The sequence below is a fragment of the Balaenoptera physalus genome (genome assembly GCF_965194825.1).
Source record: "Balaenoptera physalus genome assembly, chromosome: 4".
Classification (NCBI taxonomy): domain Eukaryota; kingdom Metazoa; phylum Chordata; class Mammalia; order Artiodactyla; family Balaenopteridae; genus Balaenoptera; species Balaenoptera physalus.
The window spans coordinates 66464923-66492422 of NC_138891.1; the positions used below are offsets into that span (position 1 = coordinate 66464923).

At 42.9% G+C, this 27500-nt stretch overlaps 1 long non-coding RNA gene across 3 annotated transcripts; it reads right to left on the reverse strand.

Annotated features, from left to right (window-relative positions):
- Window positions 1-42: 42 nt before the first annotated feature.
- On the reverse strand, window positions 43-26638 carry LOC309660668. Of its 3 annotated transcripts, XR_014263519.1 has the most exons (4): window positions 20928-26638; window positions 20147-20397; window positions 177-18952; window positions 43-129 (listed from the first exon to the last, which is right to left on the reverse strand). It is a non-coding gene; the product is annotated as an uncharacterized lncRNA (long non-coding RNA). The 3 variants fall into 3 exon arrangements; XR_014263520.1 differs by having other exon boundaries at window positions 177-13917; window positions 20147-26638; XR_014263521.1 differs by having other exon boundaries at window positions 20147-26638.
- Window positions 26639-27500: the final 862 nt, after the last annotated feature.

Consider the following 27500-nt stretch of genomic DNA (forward strand, 5'->3'; position numbering starts at 1 on the left):
GGACAAGGGAACACTTTGGTCCAGTATATATATATATATATATTTTTGAATCCCTCTGCTACCTCAACCACACTAGCCCCTACTCACACCACTGGTCGCCTGGATAACTTTTTCCCTTCAAGATTCAGCCTGAAAAAAAAAATAAAAAAAAAAAAAAAAAAAAAAAAAGATTCAGCCTGGCCCAAGTTTGCCAAGGTTTTCCCATCCCCTGTTGCTTCAGTCAGCAGGTCTTCCTCTATCATGCTTTGCCACAGAGTATAACATTAGACACCAATCCGTTTTCCTTATTAAAGTGCAAGCTTCGTGAGGACAGAGGCCATGTCTCTTTTCACTACAAACCTAGTCCACAGCGCGGTTCTTAGCACATTGAACACCCCCCAAGATGTTGGTTGAAGGAACACATGAATGAGTTATTGAGTGAGCTAAATATTTTTAGTTCCCAATTTTCAGATAAGAAAGACAGGGCTCAGAGAGTTTTAATAAGTGATTGCCCTATAGCAGGTGTTTGTTCTAGTAGGTCTAGGATTTGGACCAAATTGTCTGACTCTTCTTGCTCTTACTATCAACAAGAGTGGGAGGATCCTGAAGTCCCACTGCCTGTCCCTCTGACGTCACTTTGTTGTACTGTAGTAAGAAAGCATTAATGAAAAACAGAGGCCTCAAAGCATCTAAGGCCAACCAATGGTGCAGGAGCCAGCAGTTAACCTCAAGCTCCAAAGCAGCCAGAGCCTCTGCTAAGGACAGAGAATTGAGGTTGATAAAGCTCAGCTTGGGTTTTCTGAGTGTCTCCTGTGTGTTTCACCCATGCTATAAGCTGTGGGGAGTTTGGAAACGGGCACCAGATACATCTCTACCCTCAGGATGCTTACAGGCTCTCCAAGGGTGTCAAGATGACACACAGCGTGAAATAGCCTCAGGTCAGAGGAGGTAATAAGAAGATAAGAAAGGCCCTTGGCTGGAGGCCTGCCTCTGCCTTTTTCCACCTGTGACCTTTGGAGAGCCACTTGCGTCCCTCAGTGCTTTAGTTTCCATACCTGCCCAATTTAGACAATGCACTCTAACCGGAACAGTCAGCAGGTCAGATCTGACCTTCAAATTTGTTTTTTTCCTGCCCGTATATTATGGATTGAATTGTGTTTCCCCCCAAATTCATATGTTGCAGTCCTAACTCTTAGCATCTCAGAATGTGACCTTCTTTGGAGATGGGGGTCTTCACAGAGAGAATCGAATTAAAATGGGATCGAATATGACTGGTGTCCTTATTAAACAGACATGCATACAAGAAGAATGCCATGTGAACTTGAAGACTGCTGTCCACAAGCCAAGGACAGAGGCCTGGAGCAGATCCTTCCCTCACAGCCCTCAGAAGGAACCAACCCTACCAACACCTTGACAGTAAATTAGTCTAAGCCACCCAGTCTATAATTTTGTTATGGCAGCCCTAGCAAACTCTACACCATTGTTGTTGTTGATTTAAACACTTTGGGATTTTTTTCACCACATTCCTCACCTTCTGTATTTATTTTCTTCCACTGAACTGCTTGGCTCATTTACTTTCTCAACTGGTTCTTCAGGCACTTAAGCCTGTCATCTCTGGATAAAGACCATCCCAAAGGTCTCCTTGAGTGTTCACATTTCATGACTATTCCCTGGAAGTCTTTAAAGACTGAGAAACAAGGGTCACATTCCATAAGAAGGTCTATTTCAGGACCTGGTAAAGGAGACTGAATATGTCCAAACCAGTGGTTTTTAATAATCAGCTCTTGGGGGGAGGGAGAGGGGAAGCCCTGATTTGTAGTATTTGCCAGTTTCTCACCATGGCCAATTTCAAGCTTTCAACATGAACTCATTGAAAATAGAGGTGGGAGGAGATGTGCAACGTTGGCTCTAGGAGGTGTGGGCAGGGGGCGACTCCAGCACACAGCTGCCACGGCCTTCCCAGGGCTCGAAGTCGACACATGGAGCTCTTTGCACCGGGACCTAATGCCCGAGCTCTTTAAACGACATCAGCTGAGCAGGGGGAAATCCGGGTCCTAATCCTGCCTCTTCTTTTGACTCACTGAGTGAATTGGGATAAGCCTCTAGGCCTCAATGATCGTCATTTGTAAAACGAAAAGTTTTGAACAAATTAGGGGCTTACGGGTTTGGTAGCTTGGTCTCTGCACCACTGAAGGAGGGAGGAGGGGGGCAAGTAAACTGGGCCCCCCTAACCGCTCTTCAACCAAAGGCACTTTGCCTTTATATGCCTCCTGTATTGGGGATGTAAATCACGTTTGTGTCGGGGGTGGGCGGGGGGAAAGGAGAAGAATGGGTGGCTTCTGAGGTCCCTACCGCTGAAGCGTTTTGTGCTCTTCCATGATTCTAGGCCAGAACTCTTAGCCTCACCCATAGACTTTAAAAAGGAAGCACAAAAGGGCGTGGTTGGGGGAGGAAAGGCCAACAGGGTGACCAATTCCAAAGAACAAGGCAATGAATGGGGACAGGTCAAAACCGGTGGATGGGCCCCAGTGATGCTGCACATTTTCTGAGCATGTTTCTTCCAGAAAGCTCCTCTGACAATTTATGTGAAGAGAGGAATATTTTCACCTGCCCTTGGATGGCACCCAGGTCTGGGGTGGAAGGTGGCAGCTGTTTAACAGCCCACAGTAACACTGCACGGCAATTAGGGCAGGAAGTGAAGAAGGCTGCATCGCGCTGTAAGTGCTGAGGTGGAACTGAGGTCAAGAGAATGCAGTGCCTCCAGATCGAACTCAGCCTCCTGCCCCAACTGAATGTCCTCCTCCATGGACAGGGCACCTGGGAGAGCAGCGGGTGGTTTCTAAGGAGGAGAGTCCTTAAAGTTGGGGCCCAACATAGATACTGGGGTGCAAGGACAGGGCAAGAGCAGGAGGAGCCATCTTCATTTTGCTTGGGGACCACGCATCTGGTGGCAATGCAGAGGGTGGGTTGAGAGGGGATTGCTGGGTCAGGAGACCAGGTAGCAGATTACAGGGATTGTCTAGATGACAGATCATGCACGTTTGTCTTAGTGTGGTACAGTGACAAGGATGGAGTTTGTCCTTAAGGGACCAGACACTTCATACGGAGGGTACCTTCTTACTCAGACCTCTCTTTTATGGACACTTCCAGCCTCTCCATTGTCCTCTGGATTGGCCTCTGGGTTTGTCAGTTCCTCCGATTGAGGGAAAGACAGACTTTTCTTTTGTTTTCTTTCACACCATACTTATACTTGGGCACAGAATAGGACTGAGTAAACATCATCCCAGAAACCTTGGGCCATGGAATGGGAGTCACAACTTCCACGTAGGCTTAATAATCATGTTGAAAAACAAAAACACTAATTCAAAAAGATATGTGCACCCCAGTGTTCATAGCAGAATTATTTATGGTTGCCAAGACATGGAAGCAACCTAAGTGTCCATCAAGAGATGAATGTATAAAGAAGATGTGGTATATATATACACACATATATATATACACACACACACAATGAAATACTACTCAGCCATAAAAAAGAATGAAATTTTGCCATTTGCAGCAACATGGGTGGACCTGGAGGGTATTATGCTAAGTGAAATAAGTCAGACAGAGAAAGACAAATACTGTGTGATATCACTCATATGTGGAATCGGAAAAATATGACATACTAGTGAATATAACAGAAAAGAAGCAGACTCACAGTTGTAGACAACAAACCAGTGGAGGGAGGGAGGGAGGGAAGGACCTTACTGGAGTGGGGGAGTGGAAAGTACAAACTATTGGAATCTAAAAAATACAACAAACTAGTGAATATAACTAAAAATAAGCAGACTCTCTATATCTATAGAGAACAAACCAGTGGTTACCCACGGGGAGAGGGAGGGGGGAGGGGCAATATAGGGGTAGGGGATTAACAGGTACAAACTATTAGGTATAAAATAAGCTACCAGCCTATATTGTACAACATGGGAAATATAGCCAATATTTTATAATAACTATAAATGGAGTATAACCTTTAAAAGTTGTGAATCACTATATTGTATACCTGTAAGTTATATAATATTGTACATCAACTACATTTCAGTTAAGACAAAAAAGAAAAGAAAGAAGGAAAAGGGGAAAACAAAATCATGCAGAGAAACAGGACCCTTGAAAGAGTTGTATCTATTTTTAAAAAGTAGCCCGGTGTCTCTCTCTCCACGCTTGGGCAGGGGACTTTGTGGAGGTGATGATGGAATTCTAGTGCAGTCAAAGGGTTTGGGGGCTGGAAGCGGACTTAGAAATTGAATTTGGGTCAAGGAAATTGTGTTGGCTCCACTTTTAAAATACAGATCCCAAATCTCATCACTTTGCACCCCCTGCAGCCATCCCTCTGGACTGTTGCCGTCGCCTCCTACCTGGTCTCCCTGCTTCTACCCTTGTGCTCCTTGGTATATTTTCAGAATAACCCTTGCAGGATGTGCATTGGATTCTGTCACTTCTCTGCTGAAAACCCTGCCTTGGTGTCCCATTTCTTTCAGAGAGAAATCCCAGGGCCTCCAAATAGGCTTCAAGGCCCCACCGGACGTGGCTGCACAGTGACCCTCTGACCTAATCTCCTATGACCCTCCATGGCCGCAGCCTGACCACGCTGCCCCAGCCATGCTGGCCTCCTGGCTGCGTGCCCCTGACAGGCTCTTCCCAGATATCTGCTTGGTTAATCCCCTCCTCTCCCTCCCTCCTGGAGTCTGCTCAGTCAGGCCCACCTTGACTATTGATACATCAGCCTGCAAGTCCCTCCCCACCCCTTCAAACCTAGGACATCTGCTCCCTCTTCTGTTATCCATCCTACTTTTACCCGTCGTAAGACTTAACACCTTCTAACAGGACACTTTTTGTATTTCTTGTGCTGATTACTATTTGTCTCTGCCTGTTGGGATGTCAGCTCTACGAGGCAGCGATCTTCCTGACGTTTGCCTGCCTCATGGTGAACTTGGCTGAATGAAAGAGAATGTAATTACAGAGAATGTAACATTTTTTAAAACATTTTATTTTGAAGTAATTTTAAGTTTACAGAAGAGTTGCAAAAATAGCACCAAGGGTTCAAATACACCCTTCGCAGAGATGTTAACATTTTACCACCATGTTTGCTTTGAGAATGTTTAATGATGTTAATATTAGCATTCAACAATGATAATAGTACCAAAATTCATATGTTGAAATCCTAACCCCCAAGGTGATTTTAGGAAGTAGGGCCTTTGGGAAGTGATTAGGTCATGAAGGAGAAGCTCTCAGGAATGGGATCAGTGCCTTATGAAAGAGGCTCCAGAGAGCTCTCTTGTGCCTTCCTCCATCTGAGGACAAGGTGAGAAGGTGCCAGCTGTGAACCAGGAAGTGGGCCATCACCAGAACGCCACCATGCTGGAGGCACCTTGACCTTGGACTTCCCACCCTCCAGAACTGTGAGAAATAAATTTCTGTTCTTTGTAAGCCACTCAGTCTGTGGTATTTCATTGTAGCAGCCTGAACAGACTAAAACACGTGTGTAAACCCCTCTAGATTTACAAGAGGCTTTATTATTATTTTTTCTTCCGTGCATTACCCTACTGGCCACTCTCCAATGTACCCATGAACACGTGAGAGGAGTCAGGCTCATGCAGTTCAGGTGACATCATACCCAAGCTCACACCGCTGGAAAGAGCAAAAGCAGAGCTGGGAGCGGAGCTGAGGTTTCCGAACTCCCTGGTGGGCACTCGCTCTTCTGCCCAGTGCTGCCCATTTACAGCCCAGCTTCCTCCCCTCTGCTCCTAGCATGGCGGCTGCCTAGGCCAAGAGTGACTGACAAAGTGAGGATGGCAGCTGCCTCAGCCGGGCCGGGATGCCCTCGGAACAGCTGCGAGCAGCTCTACACAGGGCGTGAGTCACCGCGTTCTCGCCCTCTCTATCCCACGTGCTCCCTTCACTCACTGTCTCTGTGCCCACAGTGGCGATGTGGGGATGGGCTGCCAGCCTGGGGCTGACCGCAGGGTCCTCGGGCGCCCTCCTTCCTCGTGACTGAGATGCCATCTGGCACCCACCGCAGCTGCAGGGCCTCCAGCCTGGCCCCAGGAAGCGGGAGAACAGGAGCAAGAGGAAAGTTGGGGGGAGACTTCCCACCTCTAGTCAGAGGGGACAAGTTACTGATCCCCTCCAGACCTCAGCTTCCTCACCTGGAAGATGAGGAGAATCAATAGTTCTGAAACTGATCATAACTTCTTGACCCTGAGTCGTCTCAGCCCATGATTCGTCTTCAAGGAAGAAGTCTCAAGCCCGGATCCCCTAATAGGAAAACTGCCGGGGGTGGAGATAAAGGAAGGTCAAGAAATATCAGAAGGGCAGAGATCAGATGTACAAGCTGCTATTAGGATTAAATGAGTTGATAGAGGTAAAGCCTGTGGTCAGGAGTCAAAAAATATTTGTAATAACAGTGGTAAGAAGAGCATCTTCTTTTGAGTCTCCCTCCACGTCTGCCACCCTCCCCAAGCCAGGCCTCATTTTTTTCACTTCTGAGATTCTGCAGTAGACTCTGGTCACCAGTTATCTCCCTTCTCCAACCCAATCTGCCCGCTGCTATCAGAGCAATTTTCCTAAACACAGTTTTGCCGTGTACCCCCCTCCGACTCAAAATCCTTCAGTGGCCTCACAGCCTCCTGAGTTGCATTCAAATTCCTCTCCCTGGCAGTCAAGCCCCTCAACAAACAAAGCCCAAGCTTACCTCTCCCACTGCATTCCATCTACTCCCCACACCTGTCCAGTGCTTCCAGAAACCTACTCCTTGCTTCCCTCCAGACAGGAGCAAGCTGTCTCTTTCCCTTGCTGAGAGTGGTGAGATGGTACAGTAGTTAAGAGATCAGGTTCTTGGGTCAGAAAACCTGAGTTTGAGTAGCTGTGGGGCCTTGGGGAAGTTGCATAACCTCTCCGAGCTTCAGGTTCCTCGTCTGTAAATGAGGATTTAATAATGGCATCTCCTGTAGGGATGGTTGTGAGGATAAAAGAAGTACGGAAAGCGATCGATGTACAGCGAGCAAATACTCAATAAATACTTCTCATTGTTTAATCCTTACACTGAATATGTCTTCCCTACCCCATGCCCATCCCTCTTGTCTGTTAACATCATCCTGCCCGCCTGATGAAACCCTCCCCACTCCTCTCCTTCATTCACCTTTCAATGCACTCCCTTCTTTCCCCTTCACAATGTACTGACTTGATTGGACTTATTTTTCCACTCTGACTGCAAAGTCCTTGAGAGCAGAGAGGAACCCGTCTCTCAGGTTGAGAAGTCTCTGTGTCTCAGGATGTAGGACAGCACCCAGCACCTAGAAAGTCTCAATCAGGATGTGTTGAGTGAAAGAACAAAGGGATGAGATCATGGAAAGCTCAATAAGGAGTGAAGGCCTGAATAAGTGAAGTACGGGAAGCATCCTGATGACCTGGGGATATGATGCAACTTCCCCGAATGCGGGACACAGGCCTTCTGAGCATGGGCTCCGGGCTAGGAATGCTGCCCTTTGATCATCGTCCCAGGGATAAAGCAGCCTGAGAGCCCAGGCCAGACTGGCCTTCTGTGTCCAGGGCCCTGTCATGCTGGAGCAGGTGCAGGGTGTGATGCACAAGGCCTGGACAAGGCAGGGAGGGCCTGTGGGAGAGTGGGGTCTATTCTAGCTCATCTCTAACTTGCTAAGGAAGCTTGGAGGAATCACCTATCCTGGCTCTGAAGGGAAAATTTGGGCTAGATCCATGGTTCTTCAAGTTTGTCCCCAGAAGAGCAGCACTGGGGTCCCCTAGGAGCTTGTTAGAAATACAGACTATCAGCCTCACCCTGAAATGCTGAATCAGCCTCACCCTGAAATGCTGACTCAGCAACTTTGGACAGGGGGCCAGCCATCTGTGTTTTATCTAGCCCTCCAGGAGATCTGAGGCATGTTCAAGTTTGAGGAACACTGGGCTAGACTGTTGGGGCTTTTAAGGTTGTTTGCTTTTTTTGGTTTGTAATCGCAGTGGACTCTCATTTTGTTTTGTCTTTTTTTTCCTCCAGTGAAATCTCAGGCAGATGCCCGTATGCAAAGTGGATTAGAGCAGAGCCCCTCTTGTTGATGGCGAGGCTGAGTCCCACCTACCCTGACTCTTCCCCATCAAGCACACTCTGCCTGGTATGATCCCCCGTCTAGCAGGCCTCCAGCCAGCCGACAGGCGTAGAATTCGGGGCTTGCCAAACCCCGGGCTGATGGTGGGCTCCCAAGAAGTCACCCCTTGTTGGCTCCCTGCTCAGTGTCCCCAGCAGACACTGCTGTGTCCCCAGGGGGCCTGATATGGAGTGGGCCCCAGGCATCAGGGAGGGTGGCGTCGAGGCCTGGGGGAACCCTGGGCCGGGATGGTAGCTGAGGCTCCGCGATGCTGGCCACCACGGCAGCATCTGTCCTGAGGCTGCGCGGCCCGCCGCTGAGCTACATTTGAGCCCGTGAAGCAGGAGCTGCCCTGCATTTTGGGGAGGCGGCAGTCACACTTCATTTTCACTCTAGCTGCTCTCGGAGACAATATGGCATCGCCCAGATTTTTCTATCTTCCCTCTCGTGAAGCTCAGCAGACCGCGGGAAGCAGGCAAGAGGCCTGCAGACATCCTTATCTGGACCCACAGACTCACTCTCTCTGCTTCTCCCCCTCCTGCCATGTGGACTGATGAGTCACGCGAATTTCTTTTTTATTTCATTTTCTGAAATGAAGATGATGGTGAGGGGGAACCTGCGGGCGGGGGGATGTTGGGGAAACCCATGGTTAGAGAACTTCGCAGAAGAGGCCACGTTGGTGGAGAAGCAGAAGAGAGAAGGCCTTGGGGACTGTTAGAAAGTGTAGATGATGGTGGGACCTTCCTTGAGGCAGGGAACCAGACAGACACCAAAGATTACTTCCTGATCTGAGATAGCACCGGAGGGTGCAGCCTTTGGCCAATAGCAGAGACCATCCCAACAGCAGGGGGTGGGGGAAGGCGGACAGTGGGAGTGTGTGGAGAAGAGACGTAGGTGCCAGGGCTCCCGAGTTGACGTGAAAGTGGCCATCTACCTGATTCCCTGCCAGGATACGTGTGTCTCACGCAGCTGAACAGAAGGAAATCTCCCCAGTCTGGAGTATTGCCCCAGACAGGTATGGAACCCTGTCAGTCTCAGAAAGAGAGGACGTGCCAGGCCATGAGGAGGCACTAGAGCCCTCCCAGTGTAGGGAGACCCCTTCTCTCGGTCCTGGCACTAAGGAACGGGACCCACATCCCTTCGTATCTCTGTGCCCTGATTTCCGCATCTGGAAATGGAGAATAATAAAAAAATCAACTTGCTTTAGAAAAGCACACGAAGCAGGCATGATCATATTAGCACCTCCCATCTGTCTAATGTTTAAGTGCTTCACATCCCTCACCCCATGGATCCTCTAATCAAGCTTGGGCGCAAATTGTCATCCTCGTGAGGAAACCGAGGCTCCAAGAGGTTAAGCGTTCTCCCGAGATCACACAGTAAGTCAGTGGTGGCCCAGGTTTTCTGATTCTCAGTTCATTGCTTTCTCCTAGATCCTGCTGCTTCCCCATCTGTGAAATGCAGAGACCTTTCAAGAGAAAGAGTGCTCCTAGCTGTGCCATTATTGTCTCCTGTTGCTCCAAATGCTTGCAACCTTAACAAACTTTATTACGTCTGCCCCACTCCTGGAACTCAGCCTTTTCCCGCCACAAAGATTGGCTCAGTGTTTCCTGGGGACAAGCTGACAGGAGACTCGGCTGTGACTTTTGCCCTATTTATCCCTGAGCCCAGACAGAATTTCTTAGGATTCCCTGGGGCTCATTCCATTTTCTAGTTCTCAATCAGAGTCAGCAGGAATCATTACTTTCCTGTGGATTCCAGAGAGCTTGACTCCATGACTTCAAAGACTATTCAAATACTGAGTTTGTGTGACTTTATAACCTAGAAGGGGAAAACTCAAAGGCGTTCCCAGGGGTCTTGGGATCATTGCTCAGGGTTGGAAATCACTGAGTTCAGATCCAGTTGAGAAGAGTGTTGGCCCAGGCCCTGGGCAGCTCTGGAGCTGGGGGGCCTCTTGGCACCTGCTCACGTGGTGGCAGGTCCCTCACCTGTCTCTGAATTCCCTTTTCACCGCATTTCTGAAATAAGTGTGGTAACAGCTGCCTATGAAATGCTTCGTGACCAGGCAGCAGGCTTGTACTGTGGCCAAGTATTATGGAACAGATGCACTTTGTCTGAACCCATCTCCCAAAGCATACAAGTGGGCCGTACTTGGAGGCACAAAAAATGCCGTTGCTGGAAGGGGTATTTGAGCAGTTATCTAGCCAGACCTTCTACTCCCTAAATATATGCTTATACACCACTCTCAGGGAGGCATGGTCCGGCCTCTGCTTGAATGCTTCCAGTGATGACAAGCTCACTGTTCCAGAAGACAACTCATTTCTCTGTTGTACGTCTCTGGCAAGAAGCTCTGCCTTATGAGGCTGGTTGCCTTTAATTTTCATCCCTTTCCTCTAGGGACTCCCCGAAGTAAATCTAGCACCGACCCCCACTTCTATCCTTTATATACAGGATGTACTTGAAGGGGGCTTTAATGGCTTTTCTTTCAAGGGAGCCCACGGGTGCCATATGACCTGGTGTGGATGCCATGTTCAGAGAAGGTGGGAAAAGTGGCATTGAGGCACTGGGTCCTGCTTTTGTCTCTTCCAGCCATCGAGGACTAAGAATGAAGCCCTCCCTCTACTCCCTGACTTCAGTAGATGCAGGCAGCCTGTCCATTTTACTGTGCAGCTTATTGTAGGGTGCTGCGTATTGCACCTCCACATAAGAACATAGTCAAACATTAGTAAGAAAATTTAGAAAGGAAGGAAGGAAGGATTAATTGACTTAGCGGAGGATGATATGCTTCTATGATGGTTTCGGCCCTGAGGCAGAAACAAAGACGCTAGCTCTGTCGTGTGCACCTGTGGCCCTTGGAAGGGATGTTTATTGCAGATGGACTAAGCTTCTGTTTAGTCATGTAGGGATTAGAAGCCACTGGTCCCTCCCTGCCATGAACAATCCTCAAGACCGCAGGCTTATAGGGAACAGCATTTCAAAGACACCCAGACGGAGGCTATATATTCTATGCCCAGGGTAAAGAGTTTCCGATGGCTCAAATGCCTGACATTCTAGGATTCATTTTGTGTTTGAGAAGCAGAGTGGGGCAAGATTAAGGGATTTGAGTCCAAAAGCCTAGGTTTGGCTATAGGCTCTGTTGCTTCTTGGCTATGTGATTATTGCACAGGTCACTTCACCTCTATAAACCTGTTTCTGAATCAGTAAAATGGAGAAAAAAATTCCTGAACTGTGGGGTGTATGGTTGTGTGTGTGTGTGTGTGTGTGTGTGTGTGTGTGTGTGTGTACAAGTGTGCGAGCTCATTGTTTTCAGGATTAAATGTGCGGAAGTTTCTTCCGTAAACTGCGTTAACTACTGTCAACTTTAGAATGGTCTGCCCAGACGTCCTTCTCCAGTCATCCAATATAGCAAGTGCTGGTTTGTAAGGTGACAGCTTTTTACTGCATTCAGTTTTTTTGAAAGTTAGGTTACATAAATAGGTTTGAGTCTTTATCAACCAGTAAATATACATTAAAGAGTATAACACAGCTCTTAAGTGCTTTTCTAAGTCTTGGGAAATGGAACTTTTGTCTTCCATTTTAGTTTGAAATCTTTGTAATATGTTACAGACCCACACACGTGTATCCTTGTAGTTTGCACCTCAGGCCACCAGGAAAATATCAAGTGACATTCTAAACAATCACACCCACCTAGAACCTTTGGTTTTGTTGCTTTTTCCATTCATCCATTTATTCTTTCATCCACCCATTAATTCATCCACTCAATGGACACATTTACTACATCTCTGCTATGTGCTGTGGAGTATTCAAAGTGGTTCCTGTCTAAAGAGGTTACAGTATAGTTGGGGATTTGAGAGATGAGCACACGTAACAGCAACATATGGCAAAGTGAAGTGAGTACCACACGATATTTACAAACATCCTGCTTTGGAAACTTGAGGGGAGAACAACTCCTGCTCCCCACTAGCAGGAAGAGGGGGAGGGCTTAGTGTACACTTTACCTGCTCAAACAAATAAAATCTAATTAAAACACACATACAGTGCTAGAGTGTGGGAATTTTGAGTCCCCCTGTGTTTTGTTCCTGGTTTCCCCATTTCTTAGCTGTGTGGCTTTGGGCAATTCTCTATTCCTCAGCTTTCTCATAATAGTACGTATCCCCTGGAATTGTTGTAAAAGTTAAATGAGATAATGCAGCATCCGACATGTAGTAAGAAGTCAATAAATGTCAGTTGATATTGTTGTTATTTCCCACAGAAGGTGGAGGCTGAGGTGAGCCACTAGGGCTGAGTAAAATTTCAAAAGCCAGCAAAGGAGAGCAGAGGGAACATTCTGAGCAAAGGCTCAGGGGAAGAAAGTTTTCAGAAAAAGATGTCCAGCCCTGTGTGTTTGTACAGTGCAGTGTGTGGGTGATCATGGGAATGGGTGGAGTTAGCAATGGTTGGAGGCATGGCTAAAGAAGTAGGTCACCAGTCTCAGAAGGCTGAGGGCTCTGATTTGGGTACAAGGGTTTCCAAAGAGGAGTGCATGCCCCCAGGAGGGTGTGAAATCATATTGGAATCTTCTTTTATATTTACTTTTATTTACATAGAAGAAGTTAAAATTCCTATTATTTCCTTTATAGATTGACTAGGGGACCCATGTCAGATCCATAAGTCAAATGATTCCATGTCACATCTCCAACTAAGGTTATTCTGAGGGAAGGGTAGGGATTCTATGCCCTAGAGTGTCCATGAGGTACCCACACTGCTGTTCTCATTTAGCTAATTTTTTGGATTTATGGAATCTTTACCTGGATCTAACTTAATAAATCTTCACGAAATGGACAAGTGGTTTTGAAAGATCCCTGCAAAGAACTCATGGATTGAGAATGACTCTTGTAACAAATACAAGCAAACAACAAGAAAATGGCAGAGCTGATTTTTCTCCTATTCTTGGCTTGCCACTGGCCACATTTCAGGGGTTAAAGCCAACGATGATCTAATCACATATAACAAGCGGTAGGCAAATCAATCAATCAATCAATCAAATACCCTTAAAATTCTCAGGAAGAATGCTTGAAATATGGGTTTACATTCCTGTGATTAATGATGAACCCCACCTACAGTGTTGATTATGTCTTGGGATGGTAGAAAAGATAGTATGATGTTATGAAGATTAACACATATTTTAAAGCATTCTTTAATTCTTATGTATCTCTCCTTTTATCATTTCTATTTTTGCTTTATTTTTATAATGTGCATAATATATTGGCATGGTTTGACGCACATGCATACACACATATTATAAATCAATATGGGCACACAAATTATAAATCTTTTTAACTGGTGAGGCTCCATGCTCAGCCGAGTTTGGAGACTGCTGACTGGGGCCAAGAGAAATCATTCTTGGAGGTCCTTCAACAATGGGAGGCATGATGAGAGCTGTGTTTGTGGTGATAAACGTGATCACATATTCTCAAGGGAAAAATAGTGTTGCACAAGGAATCAGAGAGGTGGAGTCTGAAAGAGAGTCATTAAACTTGGCTCTTCCTCTTTCAGAGATGTTGTTCTCTCTTCCTTACGAAGGTAAACCACGGGCCTCCTCCATCTGGCAGCAGGAGCTCTGTAGGACATGTTCCCAGAGCCAGGCTTTCTCTGGCTGCCTGCACAGGAAGAAGATTGCATAGAACATCCTTCAGCTAATTTCCTCTCTTCTGCAGTTCTAGCTTTATGAGAAACCAATCCTGAAACAGTCCTCAGCTTTGACTCACAGCAGAGGTGACCGAGATTATCGTTGTGACATGGGAGCTCCAGGCTTTCCTGCCTGAAAGAGGCAGAATTTCAGAACGGTCAGAGGCATGGGCTCTGCAGTTAGACAATCTACATCCAGTTCTACCAGGTATTCCTGGACTCACCTTAGCCAGTTCCTTACTTTCTTTATGCCATGGTTTCCTCACCTATAAGTTGAGGTTAACCATCATACCTGTGTGGTAGTGGTGAGGAGTAAATAAGACAATGGGTGTGAAAGACAGAGTGTGATTTTCAGCATAGAATAAATTCCCAAGGAATGTGAGTTCTTCTCATTACAAAGGAATGAACTGGAGCATGGTCTGAAGGGCCCTGGGGAAGAAATGAGGAAGGAGGCTTCCAGGAATACAGATCCTTTAATCTCCTTAAAGCAACATCCAAACAAAAGTATAAATCTCTATGGAAGCCAGCACACTCAAGGCTGCCAGTTGGGGGTGGTGGGCAGGGCTAAGATGGTTGCCTCTGAGTCACCCTCTCTCCTTGACTCATCTGTCACCTCTGTCATCTCTGGCTATTGCCACAGTTTCTTGTGAGAAATTATGAAATCAATGGCCTGTGCAGTAATGCCTGGGTGACTAGGTGAATCCTGGGCATGTGGCCAACGTTCCATGCACTTTAAATATCCTTAGGTTTAGTGAACTCCACATGATTTAATTTCCTTAAAGAAAAAAAAAAAAAAGTGCTGATAATCATGCTCAGGAGGACTTACAGATGCAAAGTTAACATTCTGAGGCCTTCCAGGGTGAGATTTACGCAAAGCAAAAAGATGTGGTGGGTGACAGGAGTGAACCGTGCTCATTCATAGCCAGTGTCTCTGTTTCCAGATGTAAGCCAGCGCCTGGAGGACAAGAGCAGGCAATTGTGGTGCTAATTAAGTCATCACAGCAGTAGCTTTGCTCGTGTGTACTGGGATAGAGAATTTCCGAAGTGCTTTCGTATGTGATGATGATGATGATAATTAATAATAAGTTCTTTCACTTGGCCCTTCATCTCCTCCCTTCTCTTTCAATCACCCAACAGTTCATGTGGAAGTTTCATGATCCCCATTTTACTTGTGACAAAACTGAGGCCCAGAGAGACTTTGAGGAACCTGATCCCAGTCGCACAGCTGGAAAGGAGGAGAGTCAGGTGAAAACCCAGGTCTTCTGGCTAAAAGCAGGGTCTTCTTTCCACTCTGTTTTGTTCGTGTGATCTTCATAAAACACTCCAGATCCCTTTGGTCTGGAGGGAAGTTTCCTTTTCTGTTACTTCTTTTGTCTTTCCCCGGCAGATCTGGCCATTGCATGACCATTGATTTGTCAGTTTCTCTGTGATAGTGTGCATTACACCATATGCTGATGATCATCTTATGAGTGTCTCTCCTATGGGATTGTGATCTCCTGAAGAACTGGGATACTATCTAACTCATCTGTGTATGCCCAGCACCTAGCCCAGAGCCTGCTATGTGGTCGATGCTTATTGATTGAATGATGAATAAATTAATGCCTCCAAACTAAATGTCCTTTGTACTCCTTTCTGCCTCTTCTAATTTTATCTATCCTTCTAGCCCCAGCTTAGGGCCCACGATGTTGTCCATCTCTTCTGAACCTCTATAGAACCATAGGCTCTCAGCCATATCCTTAGAGCATATATATCTTACCTCTTCAAAGGGTTCTTGAGGGTAGAGATTAAATCTGAGTGTCCAAAGAGTCCCTCATGAGATCTAGGCCAATTCTAGGTAGAGTGGGTACATGGTGAGTACTCAGGCCCATGTTCACATGGTTGCCTGCACTTTGGCAAGAGCTGGTGGAACAGGTTGGTGACAGAGCCCAAGCAGAGACTTAATTGGTAAGAGGCAGAAAAGCAGATGGCCAAGAGCCCAGCCTTTACCTGGCTTATCAGCATACCCCTTTCACAATCACTGAAACTGTGTCTCATGGACACTTTTATAGATGGGTAATCCCTTGAAACCAGACAATAGATCTGTGAAGAGATCAAGCTTCAGGGGGGAAAATTATCACTGCAACTTATTTGTGTAGAAATATGTGAACCAGAGATTCATTGTCGTCAGAAAGGAACAAATATGAGGGACTTTGTGAACCAGTTGGATGTGAAAAGGAACAGACCAGGAAACTGGGACACTGAGCTAGTTCATTAGTGACTTGGTGAACTAGTGAGGTAGTTTGCTTAAATGAGGGAGGAAGACTCTGATTAAAAATAAATACATTAAAGGAGGTAACAACCAACAATTTTATCAAGGTCTCATCTCTTTTGGCCCAATAGTTCCACTACTGGAGATTTATTCTAAGAAAATAATCCAAGCCTAGGAAAAGGGATGGCAGGAAAGTGCCCAAAGAGGTATTATTGGTAACAGAAGTGAATTGGAGATAACATCAATGTCCCAGGATAATTTCGAAATGCTGATATAAATGACAATATATTCACTAAAGTTATATTTTGAAGCCATTCAAATGGGTCATTATAAAGACCACATTGGAATTGCTCGTTGTGTGGTGCCTATGACAAAGATTAGAATGCAAAATTATATTTGTGCTGCATGTCCAACACTGTGAGAAAATATGATTTTTTGGAAAAGACAGGAAAGAATGGAAATAGATGATTTATAAAGATAGTAAGCTTGTGGGTGGCTTTTTATTTCCATAATCATGGTATTATGTATTTGTATAATATAAAAAAAAAATGTATGTTCATCAGATACTTAAAAGAAAAAGAAAAACACCTTAACATGAGGTATGCTGCACCCAGTAGCCATTTCGGAGAGGTTAAACATAAGACATGATCTTTTCCGAACCCTCATCTTCAAACATAGGTCCAGCTTAGATTTCTTTCACTGGTGACAAGTTTGAAATTGTGTACTTGAAAGTCAGAAAGACTTTGGACCCATAACTATCGATATGGATGCACATATGGGTATGGATATAATTCCCCTGGAAAGATAGACCACATGAGTCCTCTCATGTAACAAATGCCTCATGCAAAGTGATGCCTGTATATGAAGAGTGGAAAGATTATGAATGTGTGGATTTCAATGCCCTTCAAAATGCATGAGAGCTTAAAAATTAAGGGAGACCATGTTTAAGGGATCCAAGTGAGGCTCATCTTCCAGTAACAAATTTAAACTATGAACCATATATAGCACAGAGAGTGCTTTGGTTTTGGGGTAGAATCCCAGTTTATAAACTTTTTTCCTTATCATCCATGTTAGTGTCATTATAGACTTGCCTTTGGCAATCATTTTTTTTTTGAACCACTTTATTGAGATATTATTGACTTATAAAAAGTTACACGTATTTAATGTATACAATTTAATGAGTTTGGAGATAAGTATCCATCCATGAAAACATCACTACACTCCATGTCAAAAACATATCCATTCCCTCCAAAAGTTTCTTTTCCCATTCTTATTATTATTATTGTTATGGTTATTGTTATTATTATTATATGTGTGATAAGAACACTTAACATAATATCTACCCTCTTTGCAAAATTTTAAAAATACAATACAGTATTTTTAACTATAGCCACTATGCTGTACAGTAGATGTCTAGGACTTACTCATCTTATATAACTGAAACTTTGTACCCTTTGACTTATACCTCCCCCTTTCTCCTGCTCCTCTACCCCTGGCAACCACCATCCTACTCTCTGCTTCTATGAGTTTTACTATTTTATATTCCTCATGTAAGTGGTATTATGTCAAAATGGATTAAAAACTTAAACATAAAATCTGAAACCATAAAACTCCTAGAAGAAAATATAGGAAGAAAGCTTCCTGACATTGGCTTTAGCAGTGATTTCTTGGATATGACATCAAACGAGCAGGCAACAAAAGGAAAATAGACAAGTGGGATTACATCAAACTAAAAAGCTTCTGCACAGTGAAGGAAACAATCAACAAAATGAAAAGGCAACAACAGAATGGGAGAAATTGTTGCAAACCATGTATCTGATAAAGGGCTATTATCCAAAATACATAAGAAACTCCTACAACTCAATAGCAAACAACAATTAATCCAATTTGAAAATGGGCAAAGGAACTGAATAGACATTTCATCAAAGAAGACATACAAAAGGCAATTGTTTAAATAAATGCCAAAAGCTGAAAATCCTTTTTATTTTTTTACTTAAATCAAAACCTGAACTTTATAACAAGGGATGTAAAACCAAGGAAATTAATTTTGATTTCTTTATTTTCCTATCTGGCATAGTTCAATGACATATATAGTAATTGGTAGTTGTTCATGACTTTTGCCCCTGAAGCAATCTAGTTGTACTGGATGATATTTGCTTTATAAAATTTTATATATATTTTTTTGCACTTTACTACCCATTTAATTAATAGTCTCATTTTGAAATCGCCATACTAAATAATGAAAATTCCTCTTGTTACTATTTAATCTGTCTTCTATGTTTGAGACATCCCAGTTCCTCATTCCTAATAATTTTTACTAGATCCACAAATTTTCCTGGAAAGATTGATCCATTTGTACCATGAAAAGCACCATCATGTTTGGCTAAGTACTGGCTAAATAATATTAATCTAAAAACTTTATACTAATATTCAAAGCAAATGTTAGCTTTGCTTTGTCTCTGTTACATTTTATCAACTCCTGTTTTTTTCCAGCTTTTGAATTTTTCAGTCCACCACCTACTCTTAAGTAGGCTTTTCTGTGTACAAGTCAATTTGTTCACTTTCATTATTTCTATTTTAAAGAATTAGGCAGACCACCTCTTTATTTCTTTCTCTCCTCAAACTTTCATCTTTTCTTAGGTCCTCCTGTGCTTTTTCTATTTCTATTATCTAGACAGGTTCTCATTTTTAATGATCTAAAAACGTGCTGTTCAATATAATTGCCACTAGCCACATGTGGATATTTAAAATTTAAATCAGTTAAAATTGAATAGAAATTAAAATTAAAGTAAAAGTTCCTCAGTTGCAGTAGCCACATGTCACATACTCAGTAGGCACGTGTGTCTAGTGACTACCATTTTGGCAGCACAGATGCAGACCATTTTCATCATAGCAGGAAGTCCTACTGGACAACACTGATCTAAAGGATTACAGAACAAATTGTTAATTGTATTCAAAGTGTATAACACTTGAATATAATTTCATGAAAAATGTACATGAAAGTAAATGTAATACATTTAAAAATTAAAAGTACTTTCCATATACATTTTCAAAAACATCTTAAATATAAAAAATTATTAATTCCAGTTAAAAAGTAAACTACAAGTAAGTTATAATTAATAGATATTAACATTGTAAATAAAAATTATATAAGTAAAGCTAATTTTAAAGTTTAATTTTTTAATTTAATCAAATTGTATTTATTTCTGTAAAAAATTAAACTATTGAAAATGCCAGCTTTTAATGCCCACTTAGTTGCAAATGTTATGAATCTATATCACACTTGTCAGAGAGATTATGTTTCAACCTACATAAACACAAATTTGAGAGTAATATGAATTGTTTATTTTGCAAAATATTCCTCAAGTGCCATGTAAAACTGCTGGAAACTCATGCTAATTCAGAACTACCAGAGTCATGAATTAGAGCATAAAGAGAAACAGGAAAACGGACACTCAGCACCACTTTTCTATTAAGGGTCTATTATATTTATGCCATCTGAGAGGAGGGATGTGACAAGTTAATGAATTGTTTAATTTCTCTTACCTAAGTGCTTTAACCATTCAAATCCTCCCTGTTCTCCAAAGCAGTATAGGGCAAAAGATCTGAAGATCTGGGGACCTGACTGACGTTTGTCACAAGAACTGATGTATTTGGTTATGGTTCTTGCTGTGTCAGCTCTGAGTACCAGATTCTGAATGACGGAAGAGCCCATGCCGCCTTTTTCAGGTTTATTTGTTTTCATGTTTGTGATATGCCGTGGTATCTTCCTCAAAGGTGAACCTGGGGCCTCCTTGCCTGGGTCTCAGGGCAGTAAGAGTCACATGGATGTGATAAGTAACTTGGCTAAGGGGCTGATAGCCGGGTTGGACAGACCAACAGCAGATACAGTTGATGGAGCACTTCCATGTACTACACATCAGGCCCTCTTCAAGGGAACCCAACAAGGAAGGCATTACTGTCCGTCAAGGCCATTTCATAAAGGGCAAACTGAGTCTTTAGAAGAGCGAAACAACTTGCTCAAGACAACAGAGTTGATAAGAGGCAGAGCCACGTTTTAAAACCAGGGCTTGTCTGAAGCCAAAGCTCTTAGCCTAACCACTCCACATCTTACCCCAGACTGACGGTTGCATCTCCAGCTCCCTGGAGTCAGTCATCTGAAGGGAGGCTCTTTCTGGGGAGGGGCTGGTGCTGAAAGCTGTCTTTTTGCTGGCTGAGGACAGTAGGGCTGAATATAGATGAGATGAACCCTGAGAGTGTGGCTCCCCAGCAGGAAGACGACTGGGGAAGAGAGGTGCTGCCACTGCCACATGGATCAACTCGCATCTCTCCCTTGCTCCAAAACCTCTTTTGGTGCCTTGGTGCCTTCAGGACAGGCCACACTCCTCAGCAAGATGTTTAAAAAAAAAAAAAAAAAATCCGATCTTGCCCCAACCAACTTATTCAGCAACACCTCCCCCATTCCCACCTCTCCCCAGCACAGCCCCGATTTTAGTCTCCATGAACCCCATATTCTCAGAAAACAATCTGCTCTCTCAGCCTTCCCACCTGTGAATACACTGCCCCTTTGGCTAGAACACCCTGTTTCCTCCCACCTGTCTGGAGAAGCCTTACTCATCCTTCAGGTTATAATTCAAGTGTCACCTCCTGGGTCATTGGCTCCTAGACCCCCAGAGGGAGTTGGTCACATACTCCCCTGAGGCTTCTAGAACTTTATTCAGACCTAAGTTAGAGTCCCATCATCACAGCAGCCTGTGATGCTTGCCTGTATGTCCAGATTTCTCACTAGACGGTGAGATCCTGCAGAACAGAAGCCATTTTCTATTCATCTCTGCGTCCTCCCTGCCCCATCCCCTTGCTCCAAGCACAATCCCTAGAATATAGCAGGCTCTTACCAAGTGTTGAGTGTTGAATGAATGCACCTTCAAGGGAAGGTGACCTCAGGGGCTTGGTTTCCTGGGCGGAGACTTTGCCTGCTGCACCCACAGGCCCCTTTGAACAATGTCCCATCCAAGGCACTGAGTCACTACTGGGGCCGTTGCAGCAGCAGGAGCCTAGGGTGCAGCTGATAGGAAAACAAACAGAAAAGGCAAAACAGGGGTGTGTTGAAATCTTGACAAAGTTCTATTCCTTGGTGTTCAAACTTGCCACACCTTCTAAGTCAGGTGGGTTCTTAGTCCAGTGCTCTGAGAGGATCCACTGTAGGTACAAAGGCTATGGGATCATGGCCCAGGAGCAGGGAAGAGACCAGGGGATGTGAAATTGTCTTCCTTGTTTAGCTTTTCTCTTAGTGTGCGTGTTTGTCTTTCTAGACAGAAGAAACCCTTCCCCTGCTTGAATTACCTAATGGCTTTGACACCTTGGGCTGTTGCATCACCACAACTGTTTTGTCAAGGATACTGCACTGGGGTGGATCTAGGCTTAGGGAGAGGCAACTGACAGGAAACAAGTTCTGACAGCCAGGGAAATGTTGGGCAGAGGAAGAGATTTAGGGGAGGGAGGGAGGGTGGTGAAAAGAAGAAAAAAGAAATGGTTGGGACAGCGGTAAGAGGAGATCTTGGGAAAGGTGGCAGCTAGGTTAACAAAACTGGATGGCTCTGTCTGGAAGATTTCCCAGATGAGGCTTCAGGAAGGTTGTGCACAAGCAGGCAAACCTGTCTGCTACAGGTCCCCAAAAGGAACACAATTAGCTCAGGTTGCCATCTTGGGATTACATCTGGCTGAGGTGTTTTCTTCACTCTGGATCTCAATTTCTCTCCTCAGAAACAAGGCCAGATTTGGAATCTTTCCCACAAACCCCCAGATGCTCCTTTCTGAAATACTCTTTTTTTTTTTTTAACATCTTTATTGGAGTATAATTGCTTTACAATGCTGTGTTAGTTTCTGCTGTATAACAAAGTGAATCAGCTATATGTATACATATATCCCCATATCCTCTCCCTCTTGTGTCTCCCTCCCATGCTCCCTATCCCACCCCTCTAGGTGGTCACAAAACACCCAGCTGATCTCCCTGTGCTATGCAGCTGCTTCCCACTAGCTATCTGTTTTACGTTTGGTAGTGTATATATGTCCATACCACTGTCTCACTTCGTCTCAGCTTACCATTCCCCCTCCCCGTGTCCTCAAGTCCATTCTCTACATCTGTGTCTTTTTTTTTTTTTTTTTTTTTTTTTTTAACATCTGTGTCTTTATTCCTGTCCTGCCCCTAGGTTTGTCAGAACCTTTTTTTTTTTTTTTTAAGATTCCATATATATGTGTTAGCATACGGTATTTGTTTTTCTCTTTCTGACTTACTTCACTCTGTATGGCAGACTCTATGTCTATCCACCTCACTAAAAATAACTCAATTTCGTTTCTTTCTATGGCTGAGTAATATTCCATTGTATATATGTGCCACATCTTCTTTATCCATTCATCTGTTGATGGACACTTAGGTTGCTTCCATGTCCTGGCTATTGTAAATAGTGCTGCGGTGAACATTGTGGTATATGTCTCTTTTTGAATTATGGCTTTCTCAGGATATACGCCCAGTAGTGGGATTGCTGGGTTGTATGGTAGTTCTATTTTTAGTTTTTTAAGGGACCTCCATACTGTTCTCCATAGTGACTGTATCAATCTACATTCCCACCAACAGTGCGTGAAGGTTCTGTTTTCTCCACACCCTCTCCAGCATTTATTGTTTGTAGATTTTTTGATGATGCCCATTCTGACCGGTGTGAGGTGATACCTCATTGTAGTTTTGATTTGCATTTCTCTAATGATTAGTTCTGTTGAGCATCCTTTCATGTGTTTGTTGGCAATCTATATATCTTCTTTGGAGAAACGCCTATTTAGGTCTTCTGCCCATTTTTGGATTGGGTTTTTTGTTTTTTTGATTTTGAGCTGCATGAGCTGTTTGTATATTTGGAGATTAATCCTTTGTCAGTTGCTTCATTTGCAAATATTTTCTCCCATTCTGAGGGTTGTCTTTTTGTCTTGTTTATGGTTTCCTTGCTGTGCAAAAGCTTTTAAGTTTGATTAGGTCCCATTTGTTTATTTTTGTTCTTATTTCCATTTCTCTAGGTGCTGTGATTTATATCATAGAGTGTTCTGCCTATGTTTTCCTTTAAGAGTTTTATAGTGTCTGGCCTTACATTTAGGTCTTTAATCCATTTTGAGTTTATTTTTGTATACCGAGTTAGGGAGTGTTCTAATTTCATTCTTTTCCATGTACCTGTCCAGTTTTCCCAGCACCACTTATTGAAGAGACTGTCTTTTCTCCATTGTATATTCTTGCCTACTTTATCAAAGACAAGGTGACCATATGTGCGTGGGTTTATCTCTGGGCTTTCTATCCTGTTCCATTGATCTATATTTCTGTTTTTGTGCCAGTACCATACTGTCTTGATTACTGTAGCTTTGTAGTATAATCTGAAGTCAGGGAACCTGATTCCTCCAGTTCCGTTTTTCTTCCTCAAGATTGTTTTGGCTATTCGGGTCTTTTGTGTTTCCATAGAAATTGCAAAATTCTTTGTTCTAGTTCTGTGAAAAATGCCATTGGTAGTTTGATAGGGATTACCTTGAATCTGTAGATTGCTTTGGGTAGTATAGTCATTTTCACAATGTTGATTCTTCCAATCCAAGGACATGGTATATCTCTCTATCTATTGGTATCATCTTTAATTTCTTTCATCAGTGTCTTATAGTTTTCTGCATACAGGTCTTTTGTCTCCTTAGGTAGGTTTATTCCTAGGTATTTTATTCTTTTTGTTGCAATGGTAAATGGGAGTGTTTCCTTGATTTCTCTTTCAGATTTTTCATCATTAGTGTATAGGAATGCAAGAGATTTCTGTGCATTAATTTTGTATCCTGCTACGTTACCAAATTCATTGATTAGCTCTAGTAGTTTTCTGGTAGCATCTTTAGGATTCTCTATGTATAGTAAGTATCATGTCATCTGCACACAGTGACAGTTTTACTTCTTCTTTTCTGATTTGTATTCCTTTTATTTCTTTTTCTTCTCTGATTGCTATGGCTAAAGCTTCCAAAACTATGTTGAATAATAGCAGTGAGAGAGGGCAATCTTGTCTTGTTCCTGATCTTAGAGGAAATGGATTCAGTTTTTCACCACTGAGAACAATGTTGGCTGTGGGTTTGTCATATATGGCCTTTATTATGTTGAGGTAGGTTCCCTCTATGCCTACTTTCTGGAGAGTTTTTATCATAAATGGGTGTTGAATTTTGTCGAAAGCTTTTTCTGCATCTATTGAGATTATCATGTTTTTTATCCTTCAGTTTGTTAATATGGTGTATCACAGTGATTGATTCACATATATTTAAGAATCCTTGCATTCCTGGGATAAACTCCACTTGATCATGGTGTATGATCCTTTTAATGTGCTGTCTTACTGAAATATTCTTGAGACAAAAATGGAAGAAATCATCAAAACCATCATAAAGCCCTTCATAAATATTCAAACAATTAGTACGGGAGATTCTGGAAAGAAACATGGTCAAACAAAGTGTTTGTCACAACTGTGAAACACAGCCCCAGCAAAGGACAGCCCTAGCACATTTAATCTGGCCTCTAGGTACTGTATGGAGGAACCAAAGAAGTAGATGTAGGGAAACCAAAAGCTTGAAGATCTTGAAACGTGAGGATGAAGAATTGAACATTTAGTTGTATGAGCCTGGGGTGGGGCTCGGGAGACCTGGGTTTTAGACCAGCTCGGCTTATTGCTTTACAGATGTGAACCTAGATTTCTCAACTGTATGATAAAAGGGTGAATCTCTGTGGGGCTCGTGTTCCTCGGGGTGGGTGTGCGGGGCTATGCAGTCAGATGCTGGAGGCCACTGTCAAGTACAATTCATCTTCCTGGAACATCAATTTTACCTGATGGCAAACATTTTATTTTATTATTTTTTTTAAGTTTTATTGCAGTATAGTTGTTTTACAATGTTGTGTTAGTTTCTACTGTAAAACAAAGTGAATCAGCTATACATATACATATATCCCCTCTTTTTTGGATTTCCTTCCCATTTAGGTCACCACAGAACATTGAGTAGGGTTCCCTGTGCTATACAGTATGTTCTCATTAGTTATCTATTTTATACATAGTATCAATAGTGTATATATGTCAATCCCAATCTTCCAATTCATCCCACCCCCTGTTTCGCCCTTGGTATCCATATCTTGTTCTCTATGTCTGTGTCTCTATTTCTGCTTTGCAAATAAAATAATCTGTCCCATTTTTCTAGATTCCACATATATGTGTTAATGTATGATATTTGTTTTTCTCTTTCTGACGTACTTCACTCCATATGACAGTCTCTAGGTCCATCCACTGATGGCAAACATTATTTTTTACTCAAAAATTAATTCACTTGGTCAACAAATGCTTATCAAGTTTTGGCTACATGCCAGGTACTGTTTTAAACACTATTTTAGTATCAAAGTAAACATGGATATATTATGGAATAATGTGCATAATTTACATGATCTAAGGTGAACAACGGTCCCCAAAAATATTTTTCACATACAGGGGCACTTCTGGCTGTGTCCATTCGCTCTCAGCTCCAAACAAATAATGCATATTTGTTCTCCTTTGCCCCTGGGCACACACCAGTGGTTAGGCAGGCCAGTAGTCTTAGGTCCCTTTCCAATAGATACAGCCTATACTGTCATGACCACCAGAAATTAAGCAAATCCTTGTTGTTGACAACAGGTTTGATATGCATATCTACCAGATGAAAGTAAGATAAGGGAACTAACTTTCAATAAGCACCGCTACCTACCTAATAGGTGATAAGCGTATCAGCCTTTTTAAAACAATTTCACTTGATCTCCACAACCATCCATCTGCAAAATCGGTGTCATTACCCCAATTTGAAAATTCAGGAGAGGAAGCCGAGGCTCAAAGAGGTTGAGTGATTTGTTCAAAGTCTCAGTGCTAAAAAATGGAAGAGTCAAGATTTCATCCTGCCTTGGTCTGGCTCCAAGCCAATCCCCTTCTCTCTCTCTGACCCCACCCTCCGAAGGTGATAGCAATCATGTCACTTTTCCTTTGAAGTCTCTCTCTGTCTCACAGCTTGGCAGTATAATCTTAAACTCGGGTGCTAAGGACATAGCATTAGAGAGAAAATGCACATGACCCACTCCACAGAACAACAGAATGTCAGAATGGGACCAGATTGCAGAGATTGCCCAATACTCTTGTTTCCAGAGAGGAAACCTGGGGCCTAGGCTATAACATGAACATTTGTGGAAAGAAGCTCTGAGGTTGGCAAGACATATCCAAGTTCAGCACTGCCGTGTTCCCCTGGGACCCTGCAGTCCCTTAAGCTCCCCGAGACTCATTTTCCTTCTCTATAAAATGGGATGGAATGGGGAAATTATGCCACGTGCAGAAGGCTGTTGTAAAGATGATATAAAATCATGTACGTGCAAGATTTTAAACCGTAAAGTGCTATGTACAGATGTCTGTGACTCACCTAAGTTCTCCCAGCACAGACCCAGTACTCAGATATTAAATATTCTTCCACTGCCCCACGGTGCTGGAGACCCTCCCTGAAGCTGCAGCCACCCCACTAACTTTCAGAACACACTCAGAATCCTTCGCAAAAGAATGGACTGGTGTAAGGGGGGAAAACTGCGGTGAGGTGGGGATGGTGGTGTGCTGAATTGGGCGATTGGGATTGACATGTATACACTGATATGTATAAAATTGATGCCTAATAAGAACCTGCAGTATAAAAAAACAAACAAAACAACTAATACTAAACTTTCATTGGGTTATTTGTATGGAAATATGTTAATATAAATGTTTCAGACATTACATGAAATTCCTAAAAATCTTATATTTGTATTTGTATGGAAATATATATGGAAATATGTTAATATAAATGTTTCAGACATTACATGAAATTTCTAAAAATCTTATATTTGTATTTGTATGGAAATATGTATGGAAATATGTTAATATAAATGTTTCAGACATTACATGAAATTTCTAAAAATCTTATATGTTCTGGTATAATGTTATAAGTAATAATCCTAGTTATTACTTTAAAATGTATATCTCAGAAATAACTAATTTTCTTGTCAACTGCATTATTATGAACTTTCATCAAATCTTTTACCGTGGTCATTTTTAAGTCTTTTGTCATTTACAGACAGTTCTGGGTGTACTCTGATGATTTTGCAAATATGTTCCTATAAAAGGGTTTCATCTTCAAGAAATTCATGGAAAAGACTCTGACAAGTACAGGTTTCTGGTAACTGACTGTACTGCTGAACTGAATGAATAAGCATTTTCAGAACTCTGATGAAAAACTGATGAACTCATAAAAGTGCTAACAAAAGATCAAGATGAAAAAAAACAATTAATTACATGGGACTGAGTGAACTGATGAGGATGAGTATAATTTTTGTGACTTTCTGTCTGAATTAAAAAAAAAAAAAAAATCCCACAAGGACTCAGAGGCAAAGA